Raw genomic sequence first — 20,998 nt, 5'->3', positions numbered from 1 at the left:
TGCGCATTTTTACGTGACGTCACATTTCCCAAACCCCCCCCCCCTCGTCACACATCGTCACAAATGTCTGACCCCCCCCCCCCCCAGGTGCATGACGTCATTTATGGACGGCCCCTTAGGCAACAGTTTGAACCGCGCAATTTTTTTATATTAGCAACATTCTTTCCTTCTGTACATCACCAGCAAATAACAGAAGTGATGACACAGCCGACCGGTCGTGCGTTCCCCGCTCGTTACAGAGGGCCATGGTTCCAATCCATTGGCCACCCTGATTATGACTGTATATTAATCACAATACCACGAGCTTTCTGCATCACGGTGGATGTTGATGCAGAACGCCTTCTGCGTTTTTTTGTGTGCCACGGTCCAAATTTGTCACATTCAACAAATGCCCACAAATGACTCTATTGGGATTATACTGTACATAGCAATCATTGCTCCCTCCTGGCAGACAAACGCCTCAGGTCACTCCTGAAAAATAAAATGTAACTACCCCGGTCTCTTGACTTCTCACCCGCTTAAACAAAATAAACTAGAAACAATCGTAGCTAAAATGTTGGTGAACACCAGGGACTCAAATCTTAATGTGATTGATGTGTGGCGCCAATACCCAGACGCGAAACGTGGAGATACAGAGGAGTGAAACTCGTACAAGAAAATGTTCATACGACCTCGTGTGTGCAATTTCCTAAATCTATCTCAAAATGTTGCCTTCATTATAAGTCTTCAGGAATGGACGACACTCTCCCGTTTGAACCACGCACAAGATACTGTTAGGCCAACTTAGTTGCTACCATGACAGACAATGTTTCATGGTTACTCAAGCAGAATGCTTTCACACAAAAACCCTGTTGCCAATGAAGCATGGCTGGCTGTACGACTCAACAACAGTGTGTTGGAGATTAGTGGGCACTCACATGTTTGGGGCCATCAGTTGGACACCTATTGCAAGACTTCTGAAGACTAAAACCTCTTTTACCCTGGCAATTCTGAGCTAAAAGAGCACAGGGCCATAACAGTATATGGTATTTTGCTGACTTTACAAGATATCTAAATCTGGCTCGGGGCCATTCGGTGCTCGAAATAGAGCTAATGATGCATTCGTAATGAGGTATTGCAAGTGACGTATGCATCGTGGCTCGGTTCATGCAGTAGAACAAAAAAAACCTGGTACCACATAACCTATGCCAGGTTGGTTCAGCACGGCCTTGCTGTGGCTTGGTTACACAATGGGCAAAGAATTATCATTTGTTCATCTGCATCCCTTTTCCTTGACATGTGACCATGTGACGATCTTGAAACCTTCCGCACATACAACCTTAGTTGGACATTGATGAAAGTGTACAGCATGCGCAAATGCCCGCACATCTACACGCTCACACGCTCACACACACGCATTGGTGACTCCTGACATTGGCGTTTTAGATTTCTGATTTGTTTCCTGGGCCAAGTACAGTGCTTACACTCTCAGCCAGTGCGCCGAAGTGTGAAATGGACTCTAACCTTCTACTGTGTCTGCTTAACCCTTATACCCACAATCCTCTAGACACAGGCATATAATGAAACTGCAGTTTAAAGCTTTGCACTTGTTTTTCCCACGGCTTGCGGATCTTTTCGCCCGCAGCTCCAATTCACCATGCATTCGATATTATTGTAGGTTATGAAAAAAAAGTTTATGAAATCTAATCTGTGAGTTGTGAACAATGTGTTTCTCCATGGATTATCACAGGAAAGTGTAAGTTACAAAGTGCAGCTTTGTGCACTGTTCAGCCTTTGTTCTACTGTCTCTGCCACTGACCATGCTTCTGATCCATATGTCATAGCAGGTAATATGCACTGATTTTAAACATTAATCTTTGGGTAAATTGGTACGTTGCCAAATTCAATATTCCAAATTCACTCCACCCTGCTGTCATTCTCCTCTCTATCCATGACGTTGATCCAGGTCTGCACTCCATTATTTCCCCTGTATGGACATTCTGTTGTGTTTTCACTTGTGTCTCCCCAACAATGAGGGAACAAACGCCAACGAAAGTGACAGTAACTGTGAATAAACTAAGTGGGCTTGAGCGGGCCACATTGTTAGAAGGATTAACTTAACATGTAGATTTACACAGCCAGTATTATGATTCATGATATATTTTTTTGAATTAGCCTATGTAATAATCTGGTCAAATGTCTGTCGGTAAGACCCTTCATCAGTCGACAATGATGAAAGGGCGATCAGTCTATGGATGAGAATGGTGACAGAATGGCAGTCAGGGGAGGGATAACTACCCAGGAGATTGAGCGATGAGCTTAGCTCACATGCGGGAAGCAAGGTGGATTGTGGAGTCACAATACCATGGGAGAGTGGCGACAGCATGGGAGAGGCATTCATCCAGCAGCAGATAGAACGTGACTGATGATAACGATGCTTAAATGCTCTCTCCATTTGCCTCCAATAAGTCAAAGACTGGAGACCGTAAGGTTAGGCTGTGGTGAAAGAACTGTCGCGTTAAGTTCGTCACCGCGGATAACATCGCCAACATTTGCATGCGTCACAACAAAGCCTCAATTTTGAGGTCAGAATGCAACCACCTTTGGCCGTTAAATTTGCCATACGTATGCACTGACAGTGATTGCAAACTGCCCTTAAATAATTCTAAGTAAAATGCTACAATTTGAGTAAAATGTTACATCGCAGATTTTACGTACATTCCCTGACCATGCTTTTGACAAGGGCATGGATCGTGCACAATAAACATTTGATGAAGAGCAGGGCACATATAAGATCCCCACCACCATTGTTCAGATATATATTCGTCCTAACAGTTTTGTCAGGAAGTTGGTAAACAAATTCCTGACGGGAAAAATAATAATCTGAGACAAATAAGTATAAGAAAATCATGATTCTGATTCTGAAGTAAATATGCCTTGAAATACAAATTGTAAACTTTGTTAGACGGAGACTATCACAGCAGTGTGCTACAGACTAGTTTGATTCGAATATACAAACACAACGGAAACAAACAAATTAGCATCGGTAGCCTTGCACTGCCATGTGGAAGGATGGATACCCAGCAAACGTGAAATGTTGGCCCAACGTTAACCCAGCTTTGCATATTTACTGTCTAAGTAGAGGGCATATAGGAGCAATAAGTAGAGGTGGATAGATGGCATGGAGGAGCAAAAATATAAAACAAACGTGAGCATACAGCAAGGAGTCATGGTGTGCACACTGGATTTGAAATCCAGAGGACACCAGCTCCATCTCCCATCACGATGGGGAGACGGAGCCGTCCACCCAGCACTACAAATTGGTGCACTGCAGTAAGTCAATCGGCAGGCCAGCATGGAAAACTAGGGAAAATGTCCTCTAAATGGGCAATCTAGAGCTCACTCCAATGAAGGCTCTTCTGCCAGCAGTGGCATCAGTCGTAATTGCAGGGCTGCATCTTTACTCTTTACCTTTTACAGGGTGGGAAGTTGAAGCCTTCATGCAGCCCACCTGTTGACCGTTTCAGCACGTGACTAATACCATCACTTCGGCCTTTTTGGAAATCATTCATATGCAGCCAGAACTCTTATAGCGCTCAGGATGTGTTCTTGGTAAACGGGGCACTGAACGAAACAGCACTATTGGAGGTCATTATAACATGGTTCCAATGGAGATGCGTTGCCGAGAGCACATTTTTTATTATTATTATTAATCTATGAATCAAATATGACGGCTTCATTGACGTATCGGAAATAGGCTTAATAATCTTACCGTGCACGTGATAAATGTATTAAAGCATTTATAAGTAAATCAATAATAACTTTTAATGATAATGACGTTTAAAGAAAAATACAATAATGCCGTACTCACAAGTGCATTCTGTCAGAGTTTGTGTAACATTAACCACTGGGGAGTGTTCAAGACTAACGGGCAGGGGCCGTGGGCGCTGATTGGCTCGGCGCCACTGAGCGGTCGACGCTGAGCGTCGCCGGTTGATCGCTCGGCTCGGACAAGAGAGGGAGCTTTTGATTTAAAGCTTTCGTGACTGCAGTAATTCATATTCTTAGCTCTTTCGGTAAAGTCACGTTGAAGGGAAACAATAAAATAATAAAAAAAGATATAAAACAATAAAAACTCTCACGACGTTTCGACCATAATGCAAACGGTCATCATCACACCTGATGATGAACGGTCATCATGATGATGAACGCAAACGGTCATCATCACACCTGATGATGAACGGTCATCATCAGGTGTGATGATGACCGTTTGCGTTATGGTCGAAACGTCGTGAGAATTTTTATCATCAGGTGTGATGATGACCGTTTGCGTTATGGTCGAAACGTCGTGAGAATTTTTATTGTTTTATATATTTTTATTATTTTATTATTTCCCTTCAACGTGACTTTACCGAAAGAGTTCAGAATAAGAGAGGGAGCGTCACGCGCCGCGCCTTCTCGCGCAGGAATTTTGGATCGTGCAGGAATTTTTTTTGCGGCGCTCGAATTTTCCTCCGGGACAAAGAGCGTTATCAGGAGCTTCTTTCGCACCGCACGTGGCCGACCGTGCTCATCGGAGACACGGGGGGAAGGATGACAAACTCAACACACAGAGCAGTTCTAAGTAAACAAGTTTTCAATATAGATTTTAAAATGCACAACTCCAGTGGCTTCCTAATATGAGGCAGCGCTATAAAAGTATGCGTAATTGCCATCCGAAAAACGTTCCTTTAGAGGAGCAACAGACCAGACTTGAAGGAGTGGATGACCAAAAGAAAACAACTGACTGCCACCGAGCACCCTGCTGAAATATCATAATGGATTTCAGTACAGATAGCAAGCAGAGAGGGAAAAAATATATAGTAAATAAAGTGGAATAAAATCAAATCCTTTGGTCGAAAGGTTACATCGCCAGCGTCAGTGAAAACAGGGAAGCCAGAGTGAGTGAAATGGTGCTGTTTTATACAGCCAGATAATGTGCCCCTGATGTAATGCCCGTGTTGAAGCCCATAGGGCAGCGACCTACCAAACCCCGCTTATGAGGACTGCAAACACGAAGAGACTGGAAAATAATTCTTGGGTTAAAGTATCTGATGGTAAGGTATAACTCGGAGCATATCAGCAGATCTCCAAATAAATAACTTTCTCTTACGTACACGCTCAGCAATTGTGTCATTCCGGGCCTTCTTCCTACGCCATGCGTGCCGTGAGGATGAATTGATCGGACGACTTCGTGGGTCAAGCGTGGGTTGGTTAAGGTTGGGAGCATATAAGTGGGAGCATGGTACAGTGGATGTTACTGTGCGACAGGGTATTTTTCCTGTGCGGCCCTTTTGTTCCCAAAACCGAGCCCCGCAGCAGCCTATAACGCCTGTTGTTTTATTTATGGCGGTCACCAAATCAAGCGCTTGTCTACATTCAACGATGCTTAACTTCAGAGGTCTAACGAGATTGGACACACCGTGGGTCATGGGCTAATTGGCAAAATACCGCTCACGTTCTATACATACCTGTAATTGCATTAGTTCAGGCAGGAAACATTTCCTTACGAATTATTGGCTGATCAGTCGAAGAAAAAAACCTTCTGAACTCAGCAAAATAATGCTTTGAGTGTTTTTACCTCCGACGTAAGTCGTATCAGAGTGAGTTCAGAGCAGAATACGTTCCACGCGATGTCCTACTTACAACTGATTATATGCTGTAGTCACAGACTGAAAAATACCTTGAGACCTTTTTTCATTGCAATAATATATAAGCCAAAATTGGGTAATAGTCCTCCTGCATTCGTAAAGACCTTTATTTGAAACATTATCTTGTTATATATCCGACACATATTATATATTCCCACCACTTTAAATCACTTTAGGACCACAGATTCCCTTTCCGTGTACGTGAAATTGCTGTTTTACACCGAACATGTTTTTTGTATGAGATGCATGCTACTACCCTTGTAATATATATTATTCTTTAATGCTGATTGTACCATGTTGATGTACGACCTTGCCATTCGGAACTAACATATAACGTAACGTATTTCGGTTTAGGGCAGTATGTGCTTATGATGGATCGTTCAAGTATTTATGCAAATTATTTTGGTAATGCTGCTGGGCTGACAGTCGTGACCAAGCACAGCAAACAATAAGACTGTTTTAAAAATAGTATTTACCCTCTCTGGCCTCTCTATGTACTGTGAACAAGGGACATTGCTCTAAGCATCACCTATTATATATTTTTTGTTATTGACAAATGTTTTGACGTTTTTTTTTTAAGGTGTGTAAGCCTTTTTGGACCAATGACATACATGCATACGTAGTTCCTTAACATTACTTTTTAATTCGCACACATCAGCACTTCTCTCCTGTAATGTCTTGCAGCGTTGGATGTGGGCGACCTCTGAAGAAGCGACCTTTGCCATCCCTGCTCTCAGCAGACAATGGTCTATCCCACGATATTTTTCAAAAGTAAAATGAAACGCATTTAAAAACTATTTCCTGTTCAGCCGAACGGTGTACCCCATGCGGTTTAAAGAACATAACGGTACCGAATAGTATGTTCCACGAAAACGTTGACAGTTTATGAATGCCGGTTATCATCGCCGAGTAATAAAGCCCTTCGGAACGCAAATGAATGGTTTGCGGACACATGTAAATGTCAGTGACGGTGTTGCAATTGGGGCTGCGTTTCGGTGACCTTCAGTGCCAGTGACAGGTTGAATGGTCTGGAACCTCCAGTGTACGTGTGGCTGTGTACACACCATCACACTGAAGGGTGGTTGTGTGGCAACGGGTAATGATGGTGAACAGATAGGTTTCGTGAAAACGATGACAGCCCGCACTGTTGCCATGCAATAGAATACAAGAGTGTGTAATTTTTTTGAAGAGATGAACTCCATTTTGCAAAATCAATGGCACGTCCTATTGATAGCATCCTGTATTAATTCCGTTCCACCCCAACCTAACTAATGAGGCCCGTTCCCCCCCCCCCCCCTGCGGCTTTCTGGATCCAGTCAGCTGATAAGAAAAAGCTGCACCATGTAGGGTTGCCACCTCTGAGATGCGTACAAAAAGAAAGACGGAATCTATCATGGGAAGAGGAATGACTTACAATACTGGAAGAGGGGAGAACTATGGGTAAATGCAACATCTTGAGTGGTGTGTTCACGGGTTAATTTCTAACTCGATATTTTCTGCAAGACTGCGAGCCTCGCCGAAGTAAGGATTATCAGCACGAGGCACTAGGACCGCAGTACGAGGTATTCCTATCCATAATAACAATAATCCCACGTAGTAATATCCTATGACTTCACGCACCACTGCAGTACATCAATACCCCGGTTTACGGCGGGGATGTGTTCCTGAAAGGCGCGACGACGAATATCCAAACGACGTCAATCGAAGCGATTTACAGGGGGTAGGTGGTGGAGGCGACAGATAACGAGCGAGGACGGACGATGCTGCTGTAAGCGACTTAAGTACGGGTTGAGGCGAAGCAAATCAGGCAGTGGTGTTAATTAAGTGCCGACGCATTTGTGAAACGACGTTAAAGGGGGAGACGTACATCGGGGTATTGCCGTATCGTGGGGACAAAAGATAGCGAGATGGATGTGGCATGGAAAATAATTTACCTGAAAAGTGTTCCGGACTGTTCCATGTGAAATAAAGCACTGGCTATATTATTATTACACGATTTTTTTTTTTATCTGGAACTTTTAATGTCCAGGGACAAAAAAATAGGACAATTTTGGGAAAACCAGGAGAGGTGACGATGTTATCACGATGGCCCCATCATTGCAAGAACAGAGGTGGCTGTAGATGTTTAGGAAAATGTCCTTTGCAGGGAATTGTACAGTGAGGGAAAAAAATATTTGATCCCCTGCTGATTTTGTACGTTTGCCCACTGACAAATAAATGATCAGTCTATAATTTTAATGGTAGGTTTATTTGAACAGTGAGAGACAGAATAACAACAAGAAAATCCTGAAAAACGCATGTCAAAAATGTTATAAATTGATTTGCATTTTAATGAGGGAAATAAGTATTTGACCCCTCTGCAAAACATGACTTAGTACTTGGTGGCAAAACCCTTGTTGGCAATCACAGAGGTCAGACGTTTCTTGTATTTGGCCACCAGATTTGCACACATCTCAGGAGGGATTTTGTCCCACTCCTCTTTGCAGATCTTCTCCAAGTCATTAAGGTTTCGAGGCTGACATTTGGCAACTCGAACATTCAGCTCCCTCCACAGATTTTCTATGGGATTAAGATCTGGAGACTGGCTAGGCCACTCCAGGACCTTAATGTGCTTCTTCTTGAGCCACTCCTTTGTTGCCTTGGCCGTGTGTTTTGGGTTATTGTCATGCTGGAATACCCATCCACGACCCATTTTCAATGCCCTGGCTGAGGGAAGGAGGTTCTCACCAAAGATTTGACGGTACATGACCCCGTCCATCGTCCCTTTGATGCGGTGAAGTTGTCCTATCCCCTTAGCAGAAAAACACCCCCAAAGCATAATGTTTCCACCTCCATGTTTGACGGTGGGGATGGTATTCTTGGGGTCATAGGCAGCATTCCTCCTCCAAACACGGCGAGTTGAGTTGATGCCAAAGAGCTCCATTTTGGTCTCATCTGACCACAACACTTTCACCCATTTGTCCTCTGAATCATTCAGATGTTCAATGGCAAACTTCAGACGGGCATGTATATGTGCTTTCTTGAGCAGGGGGACCTTGCGGGTGCTGCAGAATTTCAATCCTTTACGGCGTAGTGTGTTACCAATTGTTTTCTTGGTGACTATAGTCCCAGCTGCCTTGAGATCATTGACAAGATCCTCCCGTGTAGTTCTGGGCTGATTCCTCACCGTTCTCATGATCATTGCAACTTCACGAGGTGAGACCTTGCATGGAGCCCCAGACCGAGGGAGATTGACAGTTATTTTGTGTTTCTTCCATTTGCGAATAATCGCACCAACTTTTGTCACCTTCTCACCGAGCTGCTTGGCAATGGTCTTGTAGCCCATTCCAGCCTTGTGTAGGTCTACAATCTTGTCCCTGACATCCTTGGAGAGCTCTTTGGTCTTGGCCATGGTGGAGAGTTTGGAATCTGATTGATTGCTTCTGTGGACAGGTGTCTTTTATATAGGTAACAAGCTGAGATTGGGAGCACTCCCTTTGAGAGTGTGCTCCTAATCTCAGCTCGTTACCTGTATAAAAGACATCTGGGAGCCAGAAATCTTTCTGATTGAGAGAGGGTCAAATACTTATTTCCCTCATTAAAATGCAAATCAATTTATACAAATTTAGACATGCGTTTTTCTGGATTTTCTTGTTGTTATTCTGTCTCTCACTGTTCAAATAAACCTACCATTAAAATTATAGACTGATCATTTCTTTGTCAGTGGGCAAACGTACAAAATCAGTAGGGAATCAAATACTTTTTTCCCTCACTGCATAGGGTACTCATTCAAAAGCAATTACTGAGTTAATATTCATCTTTTTTAATGAGTATAGTTACAAAGTACTCTGACAGCCTCTGCAGGTTTTCCAGTTGTTCATTTAAGTGTTTCCCCGCCCGCGTCTCCACCTTGCAGTCATTCCCCGGAATAGCTTAATGCCCTCCATTACCCACACACCCAAGTGTTTTATGGCATCTCCTGCTGATCGCTTAAAGGCACGCGGTAGCCTCCTTTACAGGTGAGCCCACAACTTTCGCTATGAATAGTACTTTCTCACGCAACTGCATTCGTTCAAATTTCTTAAGCACTGCAGCAATGCCAGGTATAAATATTATCACGTCCCTCTGGGCCTGCCAGTGAACTGTGTAATTGATTTCTGACAAAATAGTGATGATTGCATAGTCAACCATTTGCAGCGCAGAGTGATTATTCTGTCCATTGAATGCGCAATGTGTACTATGTTAGAGAGCATGTTATTATGGGTCATCTATAAGACTGGATTAAATCCCCATAAGTCGTATCATGTATGTAGTGTACGGTTCTCATTGTTAACGTTGTTTTTTGTTGGAAATTGAACAAACGTTTAATTTAACCGTAAAGTATTATTTAAGCAATGTTTCATCGTTGACGCCAGTTGTTTCTATTTAAAGCAGGTGTTTAAAGTGTAATTATGAGGGCTGTTGAAATGTAGGTGTGGTTTACAACACCGATAATGATATGCATTATTCACTGCCAGCATTACTTACTAATGAAGGCTTGCCCACATTGCTATCTAATTACATGTATAATATATTTGAAATGTGTGTGTTATTGTAAGCGATGTAACCTATTAAAGAGCCAATTTTCTTTTTTTTTTAAGATGCACTTAATATATTACAAGCAATAATCTGGTCCCAAAGGAATGACAATTAAGTACAGTACTGCCAATGCCCTGTATTGTGAGCACAATCTTACACTGCCACCTTGTGCCTAAGTGTGTGTGTGTTTATCTGGAGCACATTATGGACAGCCACCGACTTACGAACGCCGGGACTTACGAATACCCCCACTTACGAACGACCACCCCACCACTCAGGCAAGATATATATTTCAATTGGACCTCCTTTGCCAGTACCAAAATGTAATGATAGGGTTTTCCCTTTTTTTCTGGCAACAAAACTGAAACCTTTTTACGAGGATTCATGTTTGCATTAACCACAATACCTGCAGTCAAAATGCAAACAAAAAACATACTATGATAATATATGCATTGTCCTTGAAAGTGATTGGTCCACACCAAGGGACGGCTTTCTCTAAAGAAAAAAGTTTCAGTTTTTATGCCAGAAAAAAGGGGGGGAAACCCCCTATTATTAAGATATATATTGTTTTAACCATCCGACGTGCGAATGGGAGCTCGTGCGTGTGTGTGTGTGACTGCGTGCCCCCTGTGTGTGTGTGTAGGGTGGGGGGGGCAGTTAAGTCAGCGAGCCAAGTTCGATTCCCGCACACGACCAACACCCAGTGACGATTATCTGAATGGGTCCTAGCCCTCCTTTAGGTCGAATCAGCCTCAATTGAACATCGCCACTGGGGAGTCAAAGAGAGGCCCAGGCGTGGTGCTGGCCACCCACCCTCTCGTGTGCCACAGTGCCAGCATTCGTAGGCGCTACTCGCTAACAGAACTTTCCCCGACAGTCTGTTAAGGCTACACGGGGATCGTTGTTGCGTGTTTGCGTGTGTCCCCGTGTGTTTATAAATGTCGGGACAATTGTGGGGGACTGCTTCCCTTCCGCCAAACAAGCAATCGTCATCTTCCGCCTGATGATGATTGCTTGCCTTGCTATCGAAATGTCTTGATCTATTATTTGTTCTACCTACGTGACTTTACCGAAAGAACCAAAGAGTATGCCATACATACATTACCGCGTTCGCGTGCAACATTGTTCCTGTGCTGCAGAGTGGAACAGCGAACGTTTCTAGAGGTAGAAACCCAAGTACCCGAGCAACTTACACAGCCCCTCGTTCGAGTTCCAACTCAACTGGTGCTGGAGAGTTGACACAGGATTCTGGGCCCAGGGCAGAGTTTCGAGTGTTACTTATAAGTGAGTCCAAACAATCGCCCAACGCCTTGCAGGGAAGAGTGAGCTCAGCTCGCACTCTCTGCTCAAGTTCCCAGCTGGGACGGTACAATGCTGGCGATCGGATACATTGCCAAACTCTTTACAGGGAGCAATGTCTGTGATTTAGAGACGACACACTCGTCCCTGAGTCTCTGCGGCGTCGAGACTTTGGTTAAGGGGCCGTCCATAAATGACGTCACGCACCTAGGAGGGGGGGGGGGTGGGAGGGGGTCAGACATTTGTGACGATGGGGGGGTGGGGGTTTGAGAAATGTGACGTGCCATCAAAATGCGCAACTTTAAATGAATATGGACAACACGTTCTACTTAATTAAATAGACTTTTTAATACATGTTTTCTCCTACAACATCAGAGTGCAGCGCCGAATTAAATACTCACTACAATGACAATAGTTTCAAGCGATTTTAAGCATGTTTTTTTTTGGGGGGGGGGCAGAGCTTTGTGACGTCATATATAAGGGGGGGGGGTCTGACTTTTTGTGACGAGGGGGGGGGGTCAAAAATCGTCCAAAATCGCGTGACGTCATTTATGGACGGCCCCTCAGTTATTTATTCTATCTACGTGACTTTACCGAAAGAACCAAAGAGTGAGGGGAGAATAGTTAAGAGTAAGGGGAGAATAGTTAAGAGAAGGGGAGAATAGTTAAGAGAAGGGGAGAATAGTTGAGAGAAGGGGAGAATAGTTGAGAGAAGGGGAGAATAGTTGAGAGAAGGAGAGAATAGTTGAGAGTAAGGGGAGAATAGTTAAGAGAAGGGGAGAATAGTTGAGAGAAGGGGAGAATAGTTGAGAGAAGGGGAGAATAGTTAAGAGTAAGGGGAGAATAGTTGAGAGTAAGGGGAGAATAGTTGAGAGAAGGGGAGAATAGTTGAGAGAAGGGGAGAATAGTTGAGAGTAAGGGGAGAATAGTTAAGAGAAGGGGAGAATAGTTGAGAGAAGGGGAGAATAGTTGAGAGTAAGGGGAGAATAGTTAAGAGAAGGGGAGAATAGTTAAGAGAAGGGGAGAATAGTTGAGAGAAGGGGAGAATAGTTGAGAGAAGGGGAGAATAGTTGAGAGTAAGGGGAGAATAGTTAAGAGAAGGGGAGAATAGTTGAGAGAAGGGGAGAATAGTTGAGAGTAAGGGGAGAATAGTTAAGAGTAAGGGGAGAATAGTTAAGAGAAGGGGAGAATATTTAAGAGTAAGGGGAGAATATTCTTAGTTTTTTCGGTAAAGTCACGTTGAAGAGAAACAACAAAATAACAAAATATTTATAAAACAATAAAAACAATAAAACATTCTCACGACGTTTCGACCATAACTCAAACGGTCATCATCAGGTGTGTTGGTTTGCAAAATTTATTTTTAAAACGGCACATTTATTTATTTATTTAAAAAAACGTTGGCGTCGCGCAGCGATTGGCAGTTTGCCCAGGACTAGTCCATCTATTTTTTTTGAAAAGAGGAGGGGGGAGACGAAATTTTTATAATGTATGCTGTCTGAAAGCCACTGTAAGCGTGAACAATCAATCAAGAACTGAAATGATTTATCAAATCTTTCCAATGATTGCTAAGATAGAATCCATCTTAAATTTCGATTTAAAGCTTTCGTGACTGCAATGATTCATCTTCTTTGGTTCTTTCGGTAAAGTCACGTAGAATGAGAATAAAATAATAAATTGATAAAATAAAATAACACAATAATATTCTCACGACGTTTCGGCCACAACACAAGAGGCCTTCATCAGGTGAAGGGAGCGAGACTGTCTGGTAGGACAGCGCTGGAGTGAGAGAGCCACGTTCAGATCACGGCTTTTAAGCTGTGTGAGAGGAACAAAGAGCGACTCTAAGGCTCTTTGTTCCTCTCACACAGCTTAAAAGCCGTGATCTGAACGTGGCTCTCTCACTCCAGCGCTGTCCTACCAGACAGTCTCGCTCCCTTCACCTGATGAAGGCCTCTTGTGTTGTGGCCGAAACGTCGTGAGAATATTATTGTGTTATTTTATTTTATCAATTTATTATTTTATTCTCATTCTACGTGACTTTACCGAAAGAACCAAAGAAGAAGAATCCATCTTCTCGGTTGAAATTGTCTCTGTGCTTGTATATGTGGATAGCCTCATGAACGAATCTCTCATGGAAGCCAGATGGCTTACAAAGAACCTCCGTCTTGGAAAAGTCAATGGCATGTGAGCCTACTGAATTAGAACAATGATCTGCTACGGCCGAGGTGTTGGTCCTACCGTGTTTAAGGTCTGCTTTATGTTCACGAATGCGGTCCGAGACATGGCGTTTGGTTTCTCCAATGTAACTACTACCACAGAGGCAACTTAGTTTGTAGACACCAGGGTATTGTATGTCCGGAATCACATCTTTTACAGACGGAACCAGATCACGGATTTTATGTAATGTGTTGAAACGGACCTGGATCTTGTGTTTATTCAAGATTTTGGAGATCTTTTTTTGTGATCCCAGCAATGTAGGGTAAAGTGATGGTTTTGAAAGGCTCCTCAAGAGGGTTCTTCTTCATGGTTTGAGTGATAGCTTTGCGGATTGTATAGTCGGAGTAACCATTAGCCCTAAGAGCTTGGTGTACGTGCTTGAGTTCACTGTTTATGTGTTCCTGGTCGGATATGCATTGGGCTCTATGATACAGAGTCTTGATGAGAGAATTCTTCTGTGATGGATGGTGGTGGGAATCCGGTTTCAGATAAGCATCCGTATGGGTAGCTTTCCTGTAGACAGAGTGGCTCATTGAACCATCAGGTCTCTTTTTAATTAGGACATCCAAAAAAGGTATCTTGCCATCTATTTCGACTTCCATGGTAAATCTGATGGCTGGGTGTATGGAATTGATGTGGTCGAAGAATTGGTCTAGAGCAGGCCGGCCATGTGGCCAGATGACAAAAGTGTCATCCACGTACCTCTTCCATAAGGTTGGGCGCAGAGTGGCAGTCTGGATGGCGTCAGTCTCAAATTTCTCCATGAAAATTTTAGCTATAACTGGAGAAAGGGGGGAGCCCATTGGGGTGCCCTCAGTTTGTTTGTAGAAAGTTCCATTCCAAGTGAAGTATGTATTGGTTAAACAGTGTCTCACCAGGGGGGGTACCTCAGTGTTTAGTCCTTGATGAACCAAGTCTTCAATGATTGCAATGGTGTCAGGTACAGGAACCTTAGTGAATAAGGAAACTACATCAAAACTGACAAGCAGGTCGTCTGGGGACAGGGAAATACCCTTGATTGTTGATACCAGGTGAGTAGAATTTTGTACCGCAGAGGTGGTCTTTCCAGTGAAAGGACGCAGGATTTCAGACAAAAAACGAGCTAGTTTGTAGGTGGGGGAGCTGATAGTAGAGACTATGGGACGAAGAGGTGTATCAACTTTATGTATTTTTGGTAAGCCGTATAATCTTGGTGGCCTGGCAGCAGAAGGTTTCAACGAAAACTGTTTAGATTGATCAATTAATGCGGTTGAATCAGAAATTATTTTGTTGGTTTGTGTGACGAGGCTGTTGGTGGGATCTCTTTTTATTTTTGTATAACTACCATCGTCGAGTAATTCTTTAATTTTGTTGTTGTATTCTATTTTATCCATGATGACAGTAGCATTGCCTTTGTCAGCTGAGAGAACTACAATATCATTCCTCTTTTTTAATTTATATAATTCAAAACGCTCATCTTTGCTGAGGTTGCTAGCTGGCATCTTAGCGTTTTTGAGGGTTGCAGCGATTTCAGATCTTGCTACGTCTGCAGCGATGTGACCCAGGCCCCTGAGAGCAACGTCTACTTGGGCAATTATATCATTAACTGGTATGTGTTTAGGTGTGACTGCAAAGTTTAGACCTTTAGCTAAAACGGATTTCAGACCATCGGAAATAGAACTGTTACTGCGATTAATTACGACTTTATTAACGTCTAACTTTTTGGTGTGTGGGTCCGGTCTTTTGTTAAAGAGGAGGTTAAATTTGGAAATCAGGTTTTCCTTACATTTGGTCGACATAGTAGCAGCTGAAGAGGCAGTCATATTGTCTACATGTTCCCAATCCGATGTGGACATTATTGCCGTCAATGATAAGTGTGATTTGTAGAGTGTCTTGTCTAACTGATCTAGTTCTGTGCGTATAAGTCTGATTTTTTCTGAGATAAGAGCTAGTAGCAGCTGAAGAGGCAGTCATATTGTCTACATGTTCCCAATCCGATGTGGACATTATTGCCGTCAATGATAAGTGTGATTTGTAGAGTGTCTTGTCTAACTGATCTAGTTCTGTGCGTATAAGTCTGATTTTTTCTGAGATAAGAGCTAGCTTAGCTCTTCTGAGATAAGAGCTAGCTTAGCTCTTATCTCAGAAAAAATCAGACTTATACGCACAGAACTAGATCAGTTAGACAAGACACTCTACAAATCACACTTATCATTGACGGCAATAATGTCCACATCGGATTGGGAACATGTAGACAATATGACTGCCTCTTCAGCTGCTACTATGTCGACCAAATGTAAGGAAAACCTGATTTCCAAATGTAACCTCCTCTTTAACAAAAGACCGGACCCACACACCAAAAAGTTAGACGTTAATAAAGTCGTAATTAATCGCAGTAACAGTTCTATTTCCGATGGTCTGAAATCCGTTTTAGCTAAAGGTCTAAACTTTGCAGTCACACCTAAACACATACCAGTTAATGATATAATTGCCCAAGTAGACGTTGCTCTCAGGGGCCTGGGTCACATCGCTGCAGACGTAGCAAGATCTGAAATCGCTGCAACCCTCAAAAACGCTAAGATGCCAGCTAGCAACCTCAGCAAAGATGAGCGTTTTAGAATTATATAAATTAAAAAAGAAGAATGATATTGTAGTTCTCTCAGCTGACAAAGGCAATGCTACTGTCATCATGGATAAAATAGAATACAACAACAAAATTAAAGAATTACTCGACGATGGTAGTTATACAAAAATAAAAAGAGATCCCACCAACAGCCTCGTCACACAAACCAACAAAATAATTTCTGATTCAACCGCATTAATTGATCAATCTAAACAGTTTTCGTTGAAACCTTCTGCTGCCAGGCCACCAAGATTATACGGCTTACCAAAAATACATAAAGTTGATACACCTCTTCGTCCCATAGTCTCTACTATCAGCTCCCCCACCTACAAACTAGCTCGTTTTTTGTCTGAAATCCTGCGTCCTTTCACTGGAAAGACCACCTCTGCGGTACAAAATTCTACTCACCTGGTATCAACAATCAAGGGTATTTCCCTGTCCCCAGACGACCTGCTTGTCAGTTTTGATGTAGTTTCCTTATTCACCAAGGTTCCTGTACCTGACACCATTGCAATCATTGAAGACTTGGTTCATCAAGGACTAAACACTGAGGTACCCCCCTGGTGAGACACTGTTTAACCAATACATACTTCACTTGGAATGGAACTTTCTACAAACAAACTGAGGGCACCCCAATGGGCTCCCCCCTTTCTCCAGTTTTAGCTAACATTTTCATGGAGAAATTTGAGACTGACGCCATCCAGACTGCCACTCTGCGCCCAACCTTATGGAAGAGGTACGTGGATGACACTTTTGTCATCTGGCCACATGGCCGGCCTGCTCTAGACCAATTCTTCGACCACATCAATTCCATACACCCAGCCATCAGATTTACCATGGAAGTCGAAATAGATGGCAAGATACCTTTTTTGGATGTCCTAATTAAAAAGAGACCTGATGGTTCAATGAGCCACTCTGTCTACAGGAAAGCTACCCATACGGATGCTTATCTGAAACCGGATTCCCACCACCATCCATCACAGAAGAATTCTCTCATCAAGACTCTGTATCATAGAGCCCAATGCATATCCGACCAGGAACACATAAACAGTGAACTCAAGCACGTACACCAAGCTCTTAGGGCTAATGGTTACTCCGACTATACAATCCGCAAAGCTATCACTCAAACCATGAAGAAGAACCCTCTTGAGGAGCCTTTCAAAACCATCACTTTACCCTACATTGCTGGGATCACAAAAAAGATCTCCAAAATCTTGAATAAACACAAGATCCAGGTCCGTTTCAACACATTATATAAAATCCGTGATCTGGTTCCGTCTGTAAAAGATGTGATTCCGGACATACGATACCCTGGTGTCTACAAACTAAGTTGCCTCTGTGGTAGTAGTTACATTGGAGAAACCAAACGCCATGTCTCGGACCGCATTCGTGAACATAAAGCAGACCTTAAACACGGTAGGACCAACACCTCGGCCGTAGCAGATCATTGTTCTAATTCAGTAGGCTCACATGCCATTGACTTTTCCAAGACGGAGGTTCTTTGTAAGCCATCTGGCTTCCATGAGAGATTCGTTCATGAGGCTATCCACATATACAAGCACAGAGACAATTTCAACCGAGAAGATGGATTCTATCTTAGCAATCATTGGAAAGATTTGATAAATCATTTCAGTTCTTGATTGATTGTTCACGCTTACAGTGGCTTTCAGACAGCATACATTATAAAAATTTCGTCTCCCCCCTCCTCTTTTCAAAAAAAATAGATGGACTAGTCCTGGGCAAACTGCCAATCGCTACGCGTGACGCCAACGTTTTTTTATTATAAATAAATAAATGTGCCGTTTTAAAAATAAATTTATGCAAACCAACACACCTGATGATGACCGTTTGAGTTATGGTCGAAACGTCGTGAGAATTTTTTATTGTTTTTATTGTTTTATATATATTTTGTTATTTTGTTGTTTCTCTTCAACGTGACTTTACCGAAAAAACTAAGAATATGAATTAATGCAGTCACGAAAGCTTTAAATCAAAATTTAAGGGGAGAATAGTTAAGAGAAGGGGAGAATAGTTAAGAGTAAGGGGAGAATAGTTAAGAGAAGGGGAGAATAGTTGAGAGAAGGGGAGAATAGTTGAGAGAAGGGGAGAATAGTTGAGAGAAGGGGAGAATAGTTGAGAGAAGGGGAGAAGAGTTGAGAGAAGGGGAGAATAGTTAAGAGAAGGGGAGAATAGTTGAGAGTAAGGGGAGAATAGTTAAGAGTAAGGGGAGAATAGTTAAGAGTAAGGGGGGAATAGTTGAGAGAAGGGGAGAATAGTTAAGAGTAAGGGGAGAATAGTTGAGAGTAAGGGGAGAATAGTTGAGAGAAGGGGAGAATAGTTAAGAGTAAGGGGAGAATAGTTAAGAGAAGGGGAGAAGAGTTGAGAGAAGGGGAGAATAGTTGAGAGAAGGGGAGAATAGTTAAGAGTAAGGGGAGAATAGTTAAGAGTAAGGGGAGAGTAGTTGAGAGAAGGGGAGAATAGTTGAGAGTAAGGGGAGAATAGTTAAGAGTAAGGGGAGAATAGTTAAGAGTAAGGGGAGAATAGTTAAGAGAAGGGGAGAATAGTTGAGAGAAGGGGAGAATAGTTGAGAGAAGGGGAGAATAGTTGAGAGTAAGGGGAGAATAGTTGAGAGTAAGGGGAGAATAGTTAAGAGAAGGGGAGAATAGTTGAGAGTAAGGGGAGAATAGTTGAGAGAAGGGGAGAATAGTTGAGAGAAGGGGAGTATAGTTGAGAGAAGGGGAGAATAGTTAAGAGAAAGGGAGAATAGTTGAGAGAAGGGGAGAATAGTTGAGAGAAGGGGAGAATAGTTGAGAGTAAGGGGAGAATAGTTAAGAGAAGGGGAGAATAGTTAAGAGTAAGGGGAGAATAGTTGAGAGAAGGGGAGAATAGTTGAGAGTAAGGGGAGAATAGTTGAGAGAAGGGGAGAATAGTTGAGAGAAGGGGAGAATAAATTTTGATTTAAAGCTTTCGTGACTGCAGGGATTGATATTCTTGTTTCTTTCGGTAAAGTCACGTAGAAGCGAAACAATAAAATAATAAAAATATAAAACAGTACAATTCTCACGACGTTTCGACTGCAACACAAGCAATCATCATCAGGTGTGAAAACCACAGCAAGAAAAATTGAAAAAAGTGGCGGTTATTTTAACGTTAGCACCACGGAGAGCGATTTGACAGTTTGTTCAGATGGACGAGTCCATCTATGTTCGGAAAAGAGGAGGGGGGAGACGAAAATTAATGTATGCTGTCTGAAAGCCACCTTAAGCGTGAACAATCAATTAAGACCCGAAATGGTTTATCAAATCCTTCCAATGATTGCTAAGCCAGAATCTATCTTCTCGGTTGAAATTGTCTCTGTGTTTGTATATGTGGATAGCCTCATGACCGAATCGCTCATGGTAGTTGAGAGAAGGGGGAGAATAGTTGAGAGAAGGGGAGAATAGTTCAGACAAGTGGAGAATAGTTAAGAGGTGACTCAGCCGATGGAGAAGATAAAGCCCCGTCTGTAGGACCACAGGCTGTCCTCTCGAAAGATGTTGCCCACCTGTCCGTCTCGGTCTTCCACGCTCTAAGATCTCCAAAATCGTGCGTAGTGGGAAAACATGCATAACACCGAAACGTGTTTCCCTGGGAAAATATGCAAAAGTTGTCCGAATGTACGTAACAAATTTACGTAACATTGAAATATTTTTTTTAAATAGACGTGCTGAACTATGCAAAGAGGTGTATTTATTCGTCAATGTTCGAGTCCACCCCCCTTGAGTTCAGTTGGTACGGTCCAGATTTGACATGGGAAAGCGTCACAGCGCATTGTGGTTATGGTCAGAATGTGGCTGTTGTGGTTGTGGCTATATTGTGGTTGTGATTATATTCTGGCTGTTGTCGCCATGATTGTGGTTACAACTGTAAGTCACCATCTGCTTCCAACCCTGGATAATCCACATTCCTATGGCGGAATTGAGTCGAAAGGACAACCACTCTTAACTTCCCCACAAAGTGGAAGTTATTTTATCGACCATGAATGCATGATGGGCTGAGTCAAGTGCAAACCAGGATATGAACTCGCAAATTTCTGATGTGAGCCACTCGCTCCATCGTTGAGTTTCCTGGCTGGTTTACTCACACTTAGCAGACATTGACCTGTCATTCACCGATAACTGCACATAAAAGCCCAAACCTTAAAATGGTGTTCTTCGTTTAATTCGGCGGAACCCCAGCTCTGAGAACAAACAATACGAGGGTGACCGTCTTACGACAAACACTACGACGAACTCTTGGTGGTGGAGTGGGTGGAAAAATTGTGCCACCTACTGTGTGAAGGGATATCGGGTCAGTTTAACACGTAGGCTTTCGCGACGAATATCCATAATAGACTTTTTTGGTTAGATCGTGTAAATATGAATTAGTCGTTAAACCCGCCACCACACGACACAGCCAACTAGTAAGGTTTGCCACGTAAACGAAACATGCAAATTCGTTATTAGTTCAGTACACTGGTTGTGTGTTAGAGAGTAAACCCACAACATCTACAATTGGGTTTACTCACAATGGCTGTGTTGGGTGGTGGCGGGTTGAACGACACATTTATAATGACGCGATCTAACCCAAAAACCTCTCTTAGGGATATCAGGTATTTCTATCGGTACCCATA

This window comes from Petromyzon marinus, chromosome 20 (genome assembly GCF_048934315.1).
Source record: "Petromyzon marinus isolate PM22_M1 ecotype Great Lakes invasive population chromosome 20, UKy_Petmar_22M1.pri1.0, whole genome shotgun sequence".
Classification (NCBI taxonomy): Eukaryota; Metazoa; Chordata; class Hyperoartia; order Petromyzontiformes; family Petromyzontidae; genus Petromyzon; species Petromyzon marinus.
This window is presented reverse-complemented; position numbering follows the sequence as displayed.